The sequence below is a fragment of the Arabidopsis thaliana genome, chromosome 3 (genome assembly GCF_000001735.4).
Source record: "Arabidopsis thaliana chromosome 3, partial sequence".
NCBI classification, from domain to species: Eukaryota; Viridiplantae; Streptophyta; class Magnoliopsida; order Brassicales; family Brassicaceae; genus Arabidopsis; species Arabidopsis thaliana.
In genome coordinates this window covers 12,075,591-12,091,581 of record NC_003074.8, presented here as the reverse complement: position 1 = coordinate 12,091,581, position 15,991 = coordinate 12,075,591, and the positions used below count along the sequence as shown (strand labels likewise).

The following is a 15,991-nucleotide window of genomic DNA, read 5'->3' as shown; positions in this document are numbered from 1 at the left end:
CCTTGTACATTCGTTATACTGTTCTAAAATCCTTTTAAATTCGTTATACTGTTTCGTGATAGATTTGCTTATGTGAATTCGTTATACTATTTCGTAATAGATTTTGGTTCTGATTTAGTGTTTACCTCTTTTGCATATGCTTTCGTGATAGATCTATGCCACTTACGCTTTAAAACGATTTGTAAACCATGTTAACCACTTTTCAAAGCTTTTAAAATCCCTTGTAAATTATTCTATGCTACTTACGCTTTAAAACGATTTGTAAACCATGTTAACCAATTTTCAAAGCTTTTAAAATCCCTTGTAAATTATTCTATGCTACTTACTTACGCTTTAAAACGATTTGTAAACCATGTTAACCACTTTTCAAAGCTTTTAAAATCTTTTGTAAATTAATATATGCTACTTACTTACGCTTTAAAATGATTTGTAAACCATGTAAACCACTTTTCAAAGCTTTTAAAATCCCTTGTAAATTATTCTATGCTACTTACTTACGCTTTAAAACGATTTGTAAACCTTGCTTCTCTCTGTAGTGACAGTGTTTTTGTGGGTGTTGATTTTGTTGTTATTTATCTTATCAGGTTATAATGCTAGAATTGTATTCTGTTTGTGGCTTGTGGAAGTTGACAAACAATATGACTTGGGAATTTGAATTAGACATTGAATTGGGAGCTTCTTTAGTGCTCATTGATGAGCACATTACCTATCACGCGTTGGTTGATATTCTTGTAGAGGATTTTCAAATAGATAGTTCAACCAATTCTTTGAAGCTTAGTTACAAGTTAGTCTCCACGTCTACAACCATACAATCTCATCCTCTTTATATTAGGAACGATAGACAGCTTGCAACTTTTATGCACAAATTCTCACAGAGTGGAGGATTGCTTCAGTTATGTTTGACTATAGAGCAAATTTCTGTGACAGTTGAGCAGGTTTTTCAATAACCTTCTTGTGTTATAATTTAAAAAATCCTTGTAAAATCATTATTAAGTCAGTGATTGTGCTTATTACAGGCTGAGACTAGTTCAAATCCTTTTGTTTCTCATTCTGTCCCTAATGCTCAGGTACTAATCGTTTTAAAAATCCTTGTAAAATCATTATTAACGTTTTTAAACCCCTTTAAAAATCCTTGTAAAATCATTATTAACGTTTTTAAACCCCTTTTAAAAATCCTTGTAAAATCATTATTAAGTCAGTGATTGAGTTTATTACAGGCTGAGACGACTTCAAATCCTTTTGTTTCTCATTCTGCATCTACTACTCAGGTAATAATCCTTTTAAAAAATCTTGTAAAATCATTATTAACGTTTTTAAACCCCTTTTAAAAATCCTTGTAAAATCATTATTTAAGATAGATTGATGTTTGAGGTAAGCTTTTTATTTTGGCAGCCGAGGTTAACCTCTAGGATTAATGAGGCGTGTGTATCTGAAACATCTAGTATTCTTGATCAACAGTATTCTAGTTCTGCGTTTTCAACTGGTCTAAGTGATGCTGATTCTTTGTTTATTGGAAATTTTTTCAAAGACAAAGATGAAATTGTATTCACGTTGCGGATGTTTAGTGAAGCACAGCTTTGAGTTTCATATAGTGAAATCAGATCTCACGAGGTATGTTCTTCATTGTATTGATGAAAACTGTAGTTGGAGACTACGTGCAACTAGGGCTGGTGGATCCGAGAGTTATGTTATTCGGAAGTATGTTAGTCATCACAGTTGTGACTCTTCATTAAGGAATGTTAGTCATCGTCAAGCATCTGCAAGGACATTAGGAAGATTGATAAGTAACCATTTTGAAGGAGGAAAGCTTCCCCTCAGACCTAAACAGCTGATAGAAATATTTAGAAAAGATCATGGAGTTGGAATCAATTATTCGAAGGCTTGGAGAGTTCAAGAACATGCAGCAGAACTTGCGAGGGGTTTACCTGATGATAGTTTTGAGGTTTTACCGAGGTGGTTCCATAGGGTACAAGTGACGAATCCAGGTTCTATCACTTTTTTCAAAAAAGATTCTGCTAATAAGTTTAAGTATGCGTTTCTGGCTTTTGGTGCATCAATTAGAGGTTATAAGTTGATGAGAAAAGTCATATCTATTGATGGTGCCCATCTGACATCAAAGTTTAAAGGGACTTTGCTTGGTGCCTCAGCTCATGATGGGAATTTTAATTTGTATCCTATTGCTTTTGCAATAGTTGACTCTGAAAATGACGCGTCATGGGACTGGTTTTTGAAGTGTTTGCTGAATATAATCCCTGATGAGAATGATTTAGTTTTTGTGTCTGACCGAGCTGCTTCTATTGCAAGCGGACTTTCAGGGAATTATCCACTTGCTCATCATGGACTTTGCACTTTTCATTTGCAAAAAAACTTGGAAACCCATTATAGAGGTTCTTCACTTATTCCAGTTTACTATGCGGCTTCTAGAGTTTACACGAAGACAGAATTTGATTCTTTGTTCTCGGAAATCACTAATAGTGATAAAAAGTTAGCACAATATCTTTGGGAGGTAGATGTTAGGAAATGGTCTCGAGCTTATTCTCCTTCAAATCGGTACAACATCATGACATCTAATCTAGCTGAATCTGTTAATGCCTTGTTGAAACAGAACCGCGAGTATCCGATTGTTTGCCTATTTGAGTCAATCAGATCTATTATGACAAGATGGTTTAATGAGCGACGTGAAGAGAGTAGTCAACATCCGTCTGCTGTTACTATAAATGTAGGGAAGAAAATGAAAGCGTCATATGATACTTCAACACGATGGCTTGAGGTTTGTCAAGTTAATCAAAAAGAGTTTGAGGTAAAAGGAGATACCAAAACGCATTTGGTTAATCTGGACAAAAGGACTTGCACATGCTGTATGTTTGATATTGATAAATTTCCTTGCACACATGGAATTGCTTCTGCTAAACATATCAATCTGAACGAAAACATGTTTGTTGATGAGTTTCATTCTACTTACAGGTTTTATCTCTATTCTTCACAACTTTACAGGCGTTTTTCAATGTTTTAATATCTCTTTTTATGGTTTTATCTGTGTTTATGTGGTTTTAATCTCAGTTTACATCGCTGTAATTTACAGGTGGCGTCAAGCATATTTAGAGAGCATTCACCCAAATGGTGATATGGAATATTGGGAGATTCCAGAAACTATTAGTGAAGTTATTTGTCTCCCACCTTCTACTCGTGTACCTAGTGGCAGACGGAAGAAAAAGAGGATTCCTTCTGTTTGGGAGCATGGACGGTCTCAGCCAAAACCAAAATTACACAAATGCAGTAGGTGTGGTCAGTCGGGTCACAACAAATCAACTTGTGTTGCTGCAATTTAGATATATCTTTATCTCCAAAGAATTGAATATTGTTGGGTTTTTAATATTTTCTTCATTGTGTCGTGTCATTACTCTCGTTTGTTAAAATTACTATCAAACTTTTACAAGTAATTTTGAAGGTTATTCCAATATTTTACCTTTTAAAATCTCTTGTAAAATCCTGTTTAAAACGTCTGTTTAAATCCTTTTAAAATACCTTGTAAATCTTTCGTTATGCCACTTACATATACTTTAAACGATTGTAAATCAAGTTAAACACTTTTACAAGCTTTTAACTTGAATCTTTTAAAATGTCTTCTAAGTCGTTTTCTAAAATTACTATCAAACTTTACAAGTAATTTTAATAGTAATTCCAATAATTTACCTTTTTAACATATTTTGTAAAAGCGTGTTTAAAACGTCTTTGAAAATCCTTTTAAAATACCTTGTAAATATTTCGTTATGCCACTTACATATACTTTTAACAATTGTGAATCAAGTTAAACACTTTTACAAGCTTTTAAAATCCCTTATAAATCATTTTCTGACATTAACTTTTTCTTCTTAAACGAATGTTAATCAAGTAAACCCCTTTTAAAAGCTTTTAAAATCCCTTGTAAATCATGCTTTACCACTTTATTATCCTTAAAAACCGATAGCAAACCATGTAAGCTGTTTATGCCTTTAAAATCACTTGTAAATCATGACAATTCTTATAAAACCATAAACAGTTGACAATAGTAAAGCATTTTGATTAGATTTGACAGTCATAATTAAAATACAAGTACAATCATAGATTCCAAATAACAAAAGTAAAATAAACATGTTTAAAATAAGTCAGTCTAAAGAACTAAATCCATTTTTGCCTTAGTAGCTCTGTCTTTCTCTACCTGCAAATAAAATTCAACCTGTAAGTTATTTTTTGCATAACAATAATATTCAAGTTTTTAAAGATATATCGTTATACAAAAGAAGAGTTTAACACTAACCATTATTATCTTGCAGATTTGTTCAACTAGGTATTTCACTTCTGGATGAGCTCGAAGCAGTTTGTCAGGATGAATGAGTAACGTTGCTTTCTTTAATGCTAATTTGTATTTCTTCTCGTCCCACATATCCCAAATTTCGACTTTTTGCCATTTACTGTCGGGCCAAAGAATCTGAAATGTATAAATTCCAAAATGATTAGAATTAAAATCTTTTGCAGCAAAACAATGATGTAATTTAACTTACTTCTTCAAGTGACGATAATAGATCTCTTATTAATTTGTTTTTCGCCCATTTTTTAACTCTTAGGTCAATTTCTTCCATTACTTCCTGACTCAACATGACCGGCGTCAAAGGAGTTTGAACTGATACAAAAACAAAAACAAAAATATTTAGAAGTTGTTTATCAAGGCAAATCATCTGTGAATGTAAAAGGAACTTACGACTGCTCTGTCCTTGGGTGATTTCTTCTTCTTGCATAAAGAGTGGTGTTTGATTAACATCTTCATCATCTTTCTTGGTCTCTCTTGGAACCTGTAAACAAAAACATCAAAACAAATTTTTATTTTTTAACAATTTTATCATGTCTTTTTAAACAATTAAGGAATGCAGACCTCTGTTGTTTCTTCTTTTTGAGGTTGTGATTCTTTCTCTGTGGGTGCAGTCCCATTATCTTCATCATCTGACAAAATTACATATGCTTCTTGATCTTCAGTCTCATCATGTTCATCATGTTCTTCTACGTTTTCTTCTTTTGGAACCTGTAAACCGAAACATCAAAACAAATTTTTATTTTTTGACAATTTTATCATGTCTTTTTAAACAATTAAGGAATGCAGACCTCTGTTGTTTCTTCTTTTTGAGGTTGTGATTCTTTCTCTGTGGGTGCAGTCCCATTATCTTCATCATCTGACAAAATTACATATGCTTCTTGATCTTCAGTCTCATCATGTTCATCATGTTCTTCTACGTTTTCTTCTTTTAAAACCTGTAAACCAAAACATCAAAACAAAATTTTTATTTTTTGACAATTTTATCATGTCTTTTTAAAAAGTTAAGGAAAGCAGACATTTGTTTCTTCTTTTTTTTGTTGTGATTCTTTCTCTGTGGGTGCAGTATCATTATCTTCATCATCTGACAAATTTATATACGCTTCTTGATCTGCAGCATCATTATATTCATCATGTTTTTCTACTTTTTCTTCTTTTCCTTCTTCTCTTTCCATTTCTTCATCGCCTTGTTTGGGATTCTCTTGTTTTTCTGTTTCTTCAACATTGCAAGTAGAATGATGATCTCTGTATTCAACCTGTATAAATAATTACAAGTTCCCAAATACAAGCCAGGACACAGTTATTAGTCATGTAAATCACTTTAAAAAAGCTTTTAAAATCCGTTGTAAAATCTTATCGAACACTGCCTACCCTTTAAAAATGAATTTCAATCTTTTAAAACCCCATTAAGAAGTCTTTCAAATCCCTTGTAAATACATATCTAACACTGCTTATCTTTTTAAAACGGCTAAAAATCTTTAAAACACGATTTATAAGCTTTTAAAATCCCTTGTAAAAACACATACCTTTTCTTGTTCCTCTTCTTTTCCTTCTTCCTCTTGCTTTTCTTCTTCCACTTCCATTTCTTCATTGCCTTGTTTGGGGATTTCTTGTTTTTCTGTCCCTTCGTCGCCTCTGTATTCAACCTGTATATAAAATTACAAGTTTTATAACTACAAGTTACTCATGTAAATCACTTTTAAAAAGCTTTTAAAATCCGTTGTAAAATCTTATCGAACACTGCCTATCCTTTAAAAACGAATTTCAATCTTTTAAAACCCCATTAAGAAGTCTTTAAAATCCCTTGTAAAAAAACATACCTTTTCTTCTTCCTCTTCTTTTCCTTCTTCCTCTTGCTTTTCTTCTTCCCCTTCCATTTCTTCATCGCCTTGTTTGGGGATTTCTTGTTTTTCTGTCCCTTCGTCGCCTCTGTATTCAACCTGTATATAAAATTACAAGTTTTATAACTACAAGTTACTCATGTAAATCACTTTTTAAAAAGCTTTTAAAATCCGTTGTAAATACTTATCGAACACTGCCTATCCTTTAAAACGAATTTAAATCTTTAAAACCCCATTAAGATGTCTTTAAAATCCCTTGTAAAAACATATCTAACACTGCCTATCTTTTAAAAACGGCTAAAAATCTTTAAAACACGATTTATAAGCTTTTAAAATCTCTTGTAAAAACACATACCTTTTCTAATTCCTCTTCTTTTCCTTCTTCCTCTTGCTTTTCTTCTTCTTGCTCCTTTTTTCGTCCTCTTCTTTTTGTTCTTCTCTAGTATAACTGGCAGGAACTCTTTCGATGCCTAAATAGCCCTCCAGCCTTCCAACTTTCTTCTTAAGAACCTCACAATTTTCATATACCAGTTTTACCTTCTCACCAAAGGACATTGATTTCCTTTTTCTGCTTTGATGCACAACTGTTTCAATTGCAGGTTTCAAGACATGATCAATTCTTCCTTGATGTCCTTGTTCCACTTGAATCCATCCCTGACACCAATCCTTCTTGCTCATTCTATATCCTTTGATCACAAGATCAAAAACATCCAACAGATCCTTAATTAACCTTTTAAAATCCGTTGTAAATAGTTTAAATTGCTTTTAACCCTTTGTAAATCTTTAAAACTTGATTGTAAAAACTATTGTAAAACATACTCTTTATTTATAAAAAGTGTTTAAAACATAAAAAAAGCCACAGCTAAGAAAATGTACCTTGTCACCATCTGCTATCATTGTTATAGCTTTTGCACTTGGAGACGATGTTGATCTCCATTGGAGAATTAATGGAATATTTCCACTAGATGATTCATCTCTAGTGCCAAACTTTTCTCCCAACTTCTGAACCGATGATAATGCCCATATCTGAATTGATTGAACAAATCCAAATAGACCATATTGTTTCCTTAACAAATAGTCATTACCGATTCTCTTCACTTCAGTTACCAAATATGAGTACACAATCTGCGCCCATGGATACTTACAGAACTTTTCGAAATCAGTAGCTCTCTTCAGATTCTCAATTGGCAGCATGGTAGTCGGATTTCGAGCTAGCAATATGCCCTCCACTAGTAACGAACCCACCAATCTCAGTCTCTCCTCTGGCTGCATTTTTTTGGAACGCTTTTCCAAAACATATGTAAGATCTAAAAAAGTCATTTCCTTGTTAATCCACACATCTTTTTTCTGCTTTCCCTTCAAAGTCTGATTATCTTTTATCCACCACTTTTCTTTCTTCTTTCTCTTCACATTTGGACTGCTTCCTGATGCATCATCCATTGGAAGTCCTGTTGTTATGATAAACTCTCTCAGGGAGAATCGCATAGGCTGATCAGCAAATACAAACCACAATTCGTCATTGTTGGTTAGTATTCTTCTCTGGAGTAAATGATGAACGATATGGCTTGAAAATGCTAAGTCCATTTCAGCGAATTCCACTATAGGACCCAAGAATGTGTCCATTAATGTGTTGAACTCTATCGGCTCTAAAGCTTTCCTGACAGTCGAGACAATTTTGAAGGATGAATGCTTTGATACCCTTGTAATATTATCTACTTCGCTGCCTGGTTGGAACAGTCTTTTAGGGAAGAACAGTTTCTTTGTACTCATATTTCTCAAAACCTGATTAAATACATTAACACAGTCATTAAATTAACACAGTTTTTTGAAATGGTTTTAAAAACCATTTTTGTAAATCTATTATGCATTTGTAGTTTTCGAAACATAAACATAGTCATTACAAGTCGTTTAAAGAACTTTAAAAACCCTTGTAAAACCATTTTTCAAAGTCATTACAAGTCGTTTTAAGACTTTAAAAACCCTTGTAAAACATAGTCATTACTCCATAATCCTTTTTAAAGACCGTTTTGAAACCATTCCAAAAACAAAATTTTAATCCTTTTCAAAGAACACAACCGCTGAAAATAGAAACAAAAAACCCTTTTCCAAACCAACTCCAATCAACTGGTAACCCATAAATTAAGTGAGGATCTATAAATTAAAACACAAACCCAAACAACAATCTATTTACTTTTAAAGTTTCAAAACGAAAAAACTTTGAAATTGCTACAACAGAGAAGTTAATCGGCATTTGAAATCTTCTTTGAAGGTTTTTGAAACCCAAATATCAAAATTTAAAACATAAATCTATCAAAATTATATAACAATTTTCAACACTCCTTCAAAATCCCAAGTATCAATCTATTTTACTTGTTTCGTTTTCAACCGAAAAACCTAGAAATGCTAGATCAAAAAAGAGATTCGGCAAAAATCGAACAAACCCAAATGTTAAACTTCAGTTTCGTAAATTAGTTACCTTCAATTGCTTCCTTTTTGCTGGATGATCAGATTTTCTTCAGATTGTTGAAAGGAAGAAGACGAAGACGACAGTTTGTATTCTTTTTTTCTTTTTTTTTGTTACTTTTTTGTTGTCTTTTCACGGTTCCCTTCCATGTTTGTTTTTGGGTTATAGTGAATTTTTGGACTTTAGTGTTTTTTGGGCTTTTAGTGTTTTTTTACTAAAACAGTTTGTTTTTCTAAATAATAGGCCTAGACCCAATTAGTAACAGATACAGTGTTTAACATTACTGTAACTTTTTCAACGGTTGATATTCTCTTTTAAAAACGGTTGTAAATCATTTCAAAAACGGTTGTAAATCTTTTCAAAGTGACTGACCCTAATTCGGTGAAGATGTCAGCAGCCAATCCCTGTTTAATTTGTTTTTAGGTTATAGTGAATTTTTGGGCTTTAATGTTTTTTGGGCTTTTAGTTTTTTTTAAACTAAAACAGTTTGTTTTTCTAAATAACAGGCCTAGGCCCAATTAGTAACAGATACAGTATTTAACATTACTATAACTTTTTCAACGGTTGAAATTCTCATTTAAAAACGGTTGTAAATCATTTTAAAAACGGTTGTAAATCTTTTCATAATAACAGTTACTGCAGCTTTTTCAACACTTTTAAAACGCTTTTAAAACAGCTTATAAATCGTTTGTAAATCTCTTTTAAAAACGGTTGTAAATCATTTTAAAAACGATTGTAAATTTTTTTCATAATAACCGCTATTGCAGCTTTTTCAACACTTTTAAAATCCTTATAAAGCAGCTTGTAAATCGTTTAAAAACCCTGTTTAAAAGCATGTTTAAAGTCCTTTTCCATTCAAATCAAAGCACCTGTTAACCCAAACAACCATTATACAATAATTTTGTAAAACAGGAGTTGAACTAAATAAACTTCATAAATCTTGTTCCATACAGATGTTCATAAAATATTCAAATGACAAAGTTTTATGAAATAAGAAACAAAAGCTGATAAATCTATCTTATACTCCACTACTTTTTGATTAGAAGTCTGCTACTTCTACAAAGTGACTGACCCTAATTCGGTGAAGATGTCAGCAGCCAATTTATTCCTAACGTTTTGAATTATGTTCCCTTCAAGGTTTGAATGGCTGGTATACATTGAGTAGCATTCCATAAACTTCAGCATATAGATACCAGACTCTTCATTTCTAGGAGCCTACAACCAAAAACCAAAAGAATTACTTAAGCAAAGAAGTTATAGAAGTCAGGACTTACGGAATATTCATTTCTAAGACTATGATATATTTAAAGAAGTTACCTGAGGAAAAGTGGTCAGGACTTTGATGCTAAATGGAGAGCCATCCATGTCTTTTTTTTTGAGGATGTTCCGAACAATGTATGGCATAGCTATAGAGTAGGCAGCAACATATTTTTTCTTGACTTCTTCTGTTAAATAAGAAGCTGCACATTCCCATATACAAACTGTCTTCTGTTCAAGTGGATGAGCAAGGCAACCCAGCATTTTCCTTTGATACAGAAAGGAGCCAATATGCACTTGGTTTCTTCCTCTATTATCAGCTTAATGATTTCTTCAGACTGAAACTGAAATCCCTCTTTGTTATCCAAAAACTCCATGTATGACTCATCAATCACATTTAAGAAAGACGATCCAACAAATACAACTGATTTGTTTTTGAATAATTCTGGATTGCTTTCCTTCCTCGTTTTCATCAACTCCAAAGCTGCATCAACATGCTAAACACAACAAAAATAAAAATTATCATATTAGAAAACCCCTTTAAAAACGATTGTAAAAAATGCAAACCCTTTTTAAAATACCTTGTAAATCATTCTACGCCACATACTTATGCTTTTTAACGATTGTAAATCAAGTTAAACACTTTTAAAAGCTTTTAAAATCCCTTGTAAATCATTCTATGCCACTAAGTTCTGCTTCTAAAACGATTGTTAATCAATTAAACCCTTTTTAATAGCTTTTAAAATCCCTTGTAAATCAATCCTTACCACTTTCTAATCCGTTAAAAACGATTGCAAGTCATGTAAATCCTTTTTAAAATACCTTGTAAATCATTCTTTACCACTTTCTAATCTTTTAAAATTGTTTATAAACCACGTAACCCTTTTTAAAATCTCTTTTGTAAATAACTTAATGATGCTTTAAAAACTATATGTAATTCATGGGTTACCAATTTTACAAGGATTTTTAGGCATACCGTTGCTGTGATTGCTTTTCCTGGCGTCTCTAGGGTTGTAAACCACTTTGTATCTACAATATTTCCCGCGATTGATAGTGGCCTACAACAACAAAACAGTCAACAATGATGCTTCTTCCATTATTAAAAAAAACTCACTATCTTACTAACAAAACTCACTTGTTTTTCCTTGACTTCTTCCATTCAGCCAATTTCTCAAGTCTTGTGGCATCAACTTTCGCAAATGGATGCAAAATTGGATGCTTCTTCTTCTCAGCTGTGAAAGGTGCTTGGGTATGAATGGAAGGAACCGTACCCCGCTTACTCTTTCTTTGCGGAGCGGGCTGAAAATCATCATTGTCGCCATCATTATCAGCGTTATCACCATCATTGCCAATAATTTTCCTTTTCTTACTCTGTGCCTATCAAAAATAATAAAAAAAATAGATGTTTAAAATACCTTGTAAACAAAATTTTCAAAATCATAATAAATTAGATACTAACCTCTTTCCTTGTTGGAACATCAACATCAGCACTATCAACTTGTTTCTGCCTCTTTGTCGGCACCTAGAGTAGTAAAAAACACCAATTAAAAGTATTTTTAAAATCCCTTGTAAATATCATAACAAGACAATTGACAATTTTTAAAAACAGCACTGTTGCAAATATTAACCTGTTTTCTTGTTTTAAGATTATCCTCAGCATGAACACTTGGTTTAACTCTCTTGTTCTGAAGTTGCATAAAAGATAAACTTTTAAAGATTTGAAAAAAATATTATAAACCCTTGGTTAGATAATACAAATTTTTTTAAATGCTAACCTCATTTCTTCCTCTGCTAACTCTCTTCTTATCCTTTTGAACATCCAGACTTTCTTCAGACAAAATATTGAAATTTGGTGTAGAGGATCGTGGAGTAGGAGACTTATCCTTGAAAAGATAACAGAATGTAAAATTATTTAAAGGATACTAATCATTTTTGTAAGACTTTTAGAGATATAAATTACTGTACTTTTGATGATTCTTCAACTAATTCATCACCAACATCACGTTGGGTGTTTTCATCATCACCCGGATAGCTCCCATATTGTGTGTTTGGCTCTCGGATTGAATCTTCAAATGATTCATTGTCATTCTGTAACAAAATAAAAACAATAAGTCAATCATTAATATAGTTAGTAGACCTTTAAAATAGCTTGTAAAGATTTTCAATTACCTCTGCTTTTCTTTCTAGTCCTCCTTCTTCTTCAGCCTGCGAAAAAAAAGAGTACATTGTTAGCGCTAGTCCAAATCCTCTCAAATCATATTTCTCTTTTGCCCAAGTTTTCTCGTCCATTCTCAGAATTGAATTTGATAGAACACTGAATGCTTCTTTACCCCACGGTTGGGCTGTGTACGTCTCAAAATCAGAAGCATGCTGCAATCTTGGCAAAGGTATCTTCTCTTTTCCATATGGTGTCAAAAGAATTCCTTCAGTCAACACTACTGCAGCAAGACACAACTTTTCTTCATCTTCAACAGCAGGTTCACCTTCCTTAGGTTTTAAAAACAATCGATCTTCGAGATCACCAAGAGTATAGGATCCTTTACTAGCCCAAAAGTATGGTTCTTTTACAGGATCTTTCCCCTTTCGTCGAAGTTCCCTATGAACAGGTTCACATTGAATTCCTGTATGAACAAAAGACAGTGTAGAGACTATTATTACAGGTTTTATAGTAAATACTTTAAAAACGATTGTAAATCATGTTTAACACTTTTAAAAGCTTTTAAAATCCCTTATAAATCATTCAATGCCACTAACTTATGGTTTAAAAACGATTGTAAACCATGCAGACACTTTTAAAATCCCTTGTAAATCATTATATGACACTTACTTATGCTTTAAAAACGATTGTAAATCATGTTTAACCCTTCTAAAAGCTTTTAAAATCTCTTGTAAATCATTCTATTCAACTTACTTATGCTTAAAAAACGATTGCTAATCATGTTTAACCCTTAGAAAAGGTTTTAAAATCCCTTGTAAATATTCTATGTCACTTACTTATGTTTTAAAATCGATTGTAAACTATGCAAACACTTCTAAAATCCCTTGTAAATCGTTTTAAGACACTTACTTATGCTTTTAAAATCCCTTGTAAACGTGTTTAACACTTCTTTAAGCTTTTAAAATCCCTTGTAAATTATTCTATGCTAGTTACTTATGCCTAAAAACGGTTGTAAACCATGCATACCCTTTTTAAAATCCCTTGTAAATCATTATCTGCCACTAACTTATGCTTCTTAAACGATTGTTAATGAAGTAAACCCCTTTTAAAAGCTTTTAAAATCCCTTGTAAATTATCTATGACACTTACTTATGTTTTAAAAACGATTGTAAACTACACAAACAGTTATGCAAATGCCTTGTAAATCATTCTACGACAGTTAATTAAGCTTTAAAAACGATTGTAAAACTTTATTACCTGTTGTGAGATAGAACTCTCTCAAGGAGAAACGGATAGGTTGAGAATCAACTCTAAACCAAAGAGTTGATCCTTTTGTTTTCACTCTCTACTGCATGAGATAGTGAAAGATTTTTCCAGAAAATCTGATTCCCTTCTTAGCCTTCATTTTTGGTCCCAATTCAACTAGAGGACCAAGAAACGAACTTCTAATCTTCTGAAATAAACACTCGCCTAAATCTTCCTCTACTTTACTAACTAAATTCCAATCCGAGTATTGTTGAACGGTTCCCAGTGCAATAGATTCCTCACCTTCTCTGTAGATTTGTTCAGGCAATGTAAGGATTTCACTCTCTGAATCCATCTGCAAAACATGTTATGAAATAGCGTCAGATCTACTATAAAATTGACTATAAAATCGACTATAAAATCGATTATAAAAACGATTACCGTCGGATCTATCGATATCTCTGGGGATTGTTTGCGTCGTAGAGAAATGATCTGAATCCTTCAGCGAAGAACAGGTTTATCGGAGAGGAAATTCGTCGGCGATTTTGGGGTTTCTCAGAAAGAAAATTCGTCGGCGATTTTGAGTGAAATCGGAGAGGAAATTCGCCGGCGATTTTGAGTGAAATCGGAGAGGAAAATCGGAGAGGAAAACGAAGAAGTTTGTGCCAAAACGAAGAAGTTTGTGAAACGAACGTGAAACCTAATCATCCAGAGGGTAAGACAGTCATTTGACATATTAGAAGGGGTAGTTTTTAAAATGGCCTTCAGGAAAGGGCACTTTTACAAAAGGTTATTAGAATAAGGGCAGTTTTGCAAATCTCCCTTTAATATTAAGATTTGTGGTGAAAATATAGAATCTCTAGCCCCCTTTTCTTGGAGTCTTCACCTCTCTTTTATAGTCTCTTTCCTTCTTCCAATGTGCCATTATTTGGCTATTAATTATAAAATTAATTCACAAAATAACTTCCACAATCAATTCTAAACTTGAATGACAATTTTATTCCTTTGACCATAGTCATTAATTCATGAATTAAACTACAAATTAATGTCAAGATTTGACCACCTCCTTTGTGCAATATGGTCCTTCTTGGGCTTGAAAACTGATGGGCCTTCGAAATACTCAAGAGATCCAGTTTGCGGGATCCGGTATCAACAGTATTTGCGAAGCATGGTATCATTTTCTTTTGTTATGCTTCTTGACGCATGATATGTAGCCTTAGATCTGATTGCATAGGATAAGATTACGTGATAATATGACGTGATGATTATTGATGGATATGTATGATAATGATGTTTGACTATGATATATTATGTATGAGAATGTTAAGTATAAGTATGTAAATATGATGATTATGTATGTTTGTATAAAAGACTAGGGAGAATCGAGCTATGGGCCGTGGTCTCCCTAGTAATGTGGACAGTGATGGGCCAACGGGTTACATGCTGGTCAAGAAAGGCTGACGAGCCCGATATGCATGGGAGTGTCTGAGCTACGAGGGTCAACCTCCACTCATGAGGTTCTAGTTGTCACGAGGATGACTAGACCTAAAGATATATATATACGTATGTATGTGCTATTATGGATAAGATGATTGTTATGAATGAGTTATTAGAAGTTAAAGCATGTTAGGTTGATTGCTTGTGTCTAAGTTTATATGTTATGAAGATGGTTGTATAGCTTTAGAAATTGTTCTATGTTTCAGTGGGCAGAGTTGATTCCTCTCACTGAGTATTCTTTACTCACCCCCTTTTTCCCCTTTTTTCTCAAGTTAGTAAGCGTGAGGAGTTGTGTGCAATATTTTGTTCGTGTGTGAAGTTTAAAGAAAACGTTTTTGGCAAGATCAGATGAATAACATGCCGTCTTAGTCTACATGGCGGGGCGGGTGTTACATTTGGTATCAAAGCTGGTAAAGGCCACTCCGGTTCCGACCAGGAGGGTCAGATTTCTTAAAACCATTTTATGAAAAAGATTTTATCAAAAAAAAAAAAATTGAATAATTGATTAAATGTTTTGCTTGATCTATGACTGATTGCTTTGATTGAATTAAAATGTTTATTTGATTAAGTGAATTTCCATATTTGCTTAGTTTCTTTTTTGGAAGACTTAATTACATTTCTTGTGATACTGGAAATATAATTTGGATTCTCATGTTTTCTTTGCTTTAGTATGGCGTTAAGAAGTGTCAAGTAAGGATCAATGTACCAGTATAGCAATGAAATGCTAAAGGATAAGTTTCTCGAGAAAGGAAATGGAACAAAGTATTATGAGAGAATTAGAGTGCAGAGACATTTATGGTAAGACGGATGGAAACCGTCTAAGTCATGGATATGTAAAGATGTTAAATTAACGAGGACGGGGAAGGAGCCCTAGAAACCGTGGAAAAAAAAAGAATGGGATGGAACTCCATTTCAATAAGCATATTTAGGAATATGAGAAGCCATGTCAAGGTAAAAGAGATTTTCATCTTTTGTTAATATGGTGCTAGAGCAGATGTTTATTTGTGCACTAGAGTTCAGTGTTTGAAAAGTTCAAAGTTTTCTAAGCTACAAGAGTTGCGCATCAAAAGAGTTAACAACGTTAGAAAGCAAGTGTCGATTTTTAAAAACGGTAAACTGGAAGTTTTAATGAAGGGTCGTCTGCTTGTATACCGCAAATGTGGATGTGGCGTTACTAGAGCTAC

The 15,991-nt window shown here is 33.0% G+C and overlaps 3 pseudogenes across 3 annotated transcripts; 1 reads left to right on the top strand and 2 right to left on the bottom strand.

Moving 5' to 3' along the window:
• Nucleotides 1–1,428: 1,428 nt before the first annotated feature.
• Nucleotides 1,429–3,329, top strand: AT3G30455 (annotated as a pseudogene; the record flags this gene model as incomplete). Its single annotated transcript has 1 exon — nucleotides 1,429–3,329.
• Nucleotides 3,330–4,150: 821 nt separating this feature from the next.
• Nucleotides 4,151–7,956, bottom strand: AT3G30450 (annotated as a pseudogene; the record flags this gene model as incomplete). The annotated part of the gene is made up of 12 exons: nucleotides 4,151–4,198; nucleotides 4,298–4,468; nucleotides 4,542–4,660; nucleotides 4,739–4,829; nucleotides 4,910–5,056; nucleotides 5,137–5,283; nucleotides 5,365–5,601; nucleotides 5,872–5,991; nucleotides 6,166–6,285; nucleotides 6,542–6,625; nucleotides 6,724–6,948; nucleotides 7,063–7,956.
• A 1,750-nt stretch (nucleotides 7,957–9,706) lies between these two features.
• AT3G30440 lies at nucleotides 9,707–13,665 on the bottom strand (annotated as a pseudogene; the record flags this gene model as incomplete). The annotated part of the gene is made up of 11 exons: nucleotides 9,707–9,865; nucleotides 9,968–10,110; nucleotides 10,185–10,404; nucleotides 10,884–10,965; nucleotides 11,043–11,284; nucleotides 11,367–11,429; nucleotides 11,536–11,592; nucleotides 11,683–11,790; nucleotides 11,873–11,995; nucleotides 12,077–12,528; nucleotides 13,509–13,665.
• Nucleotides 13,666–15,991: the final 2,326 nt, after the last annotated feature.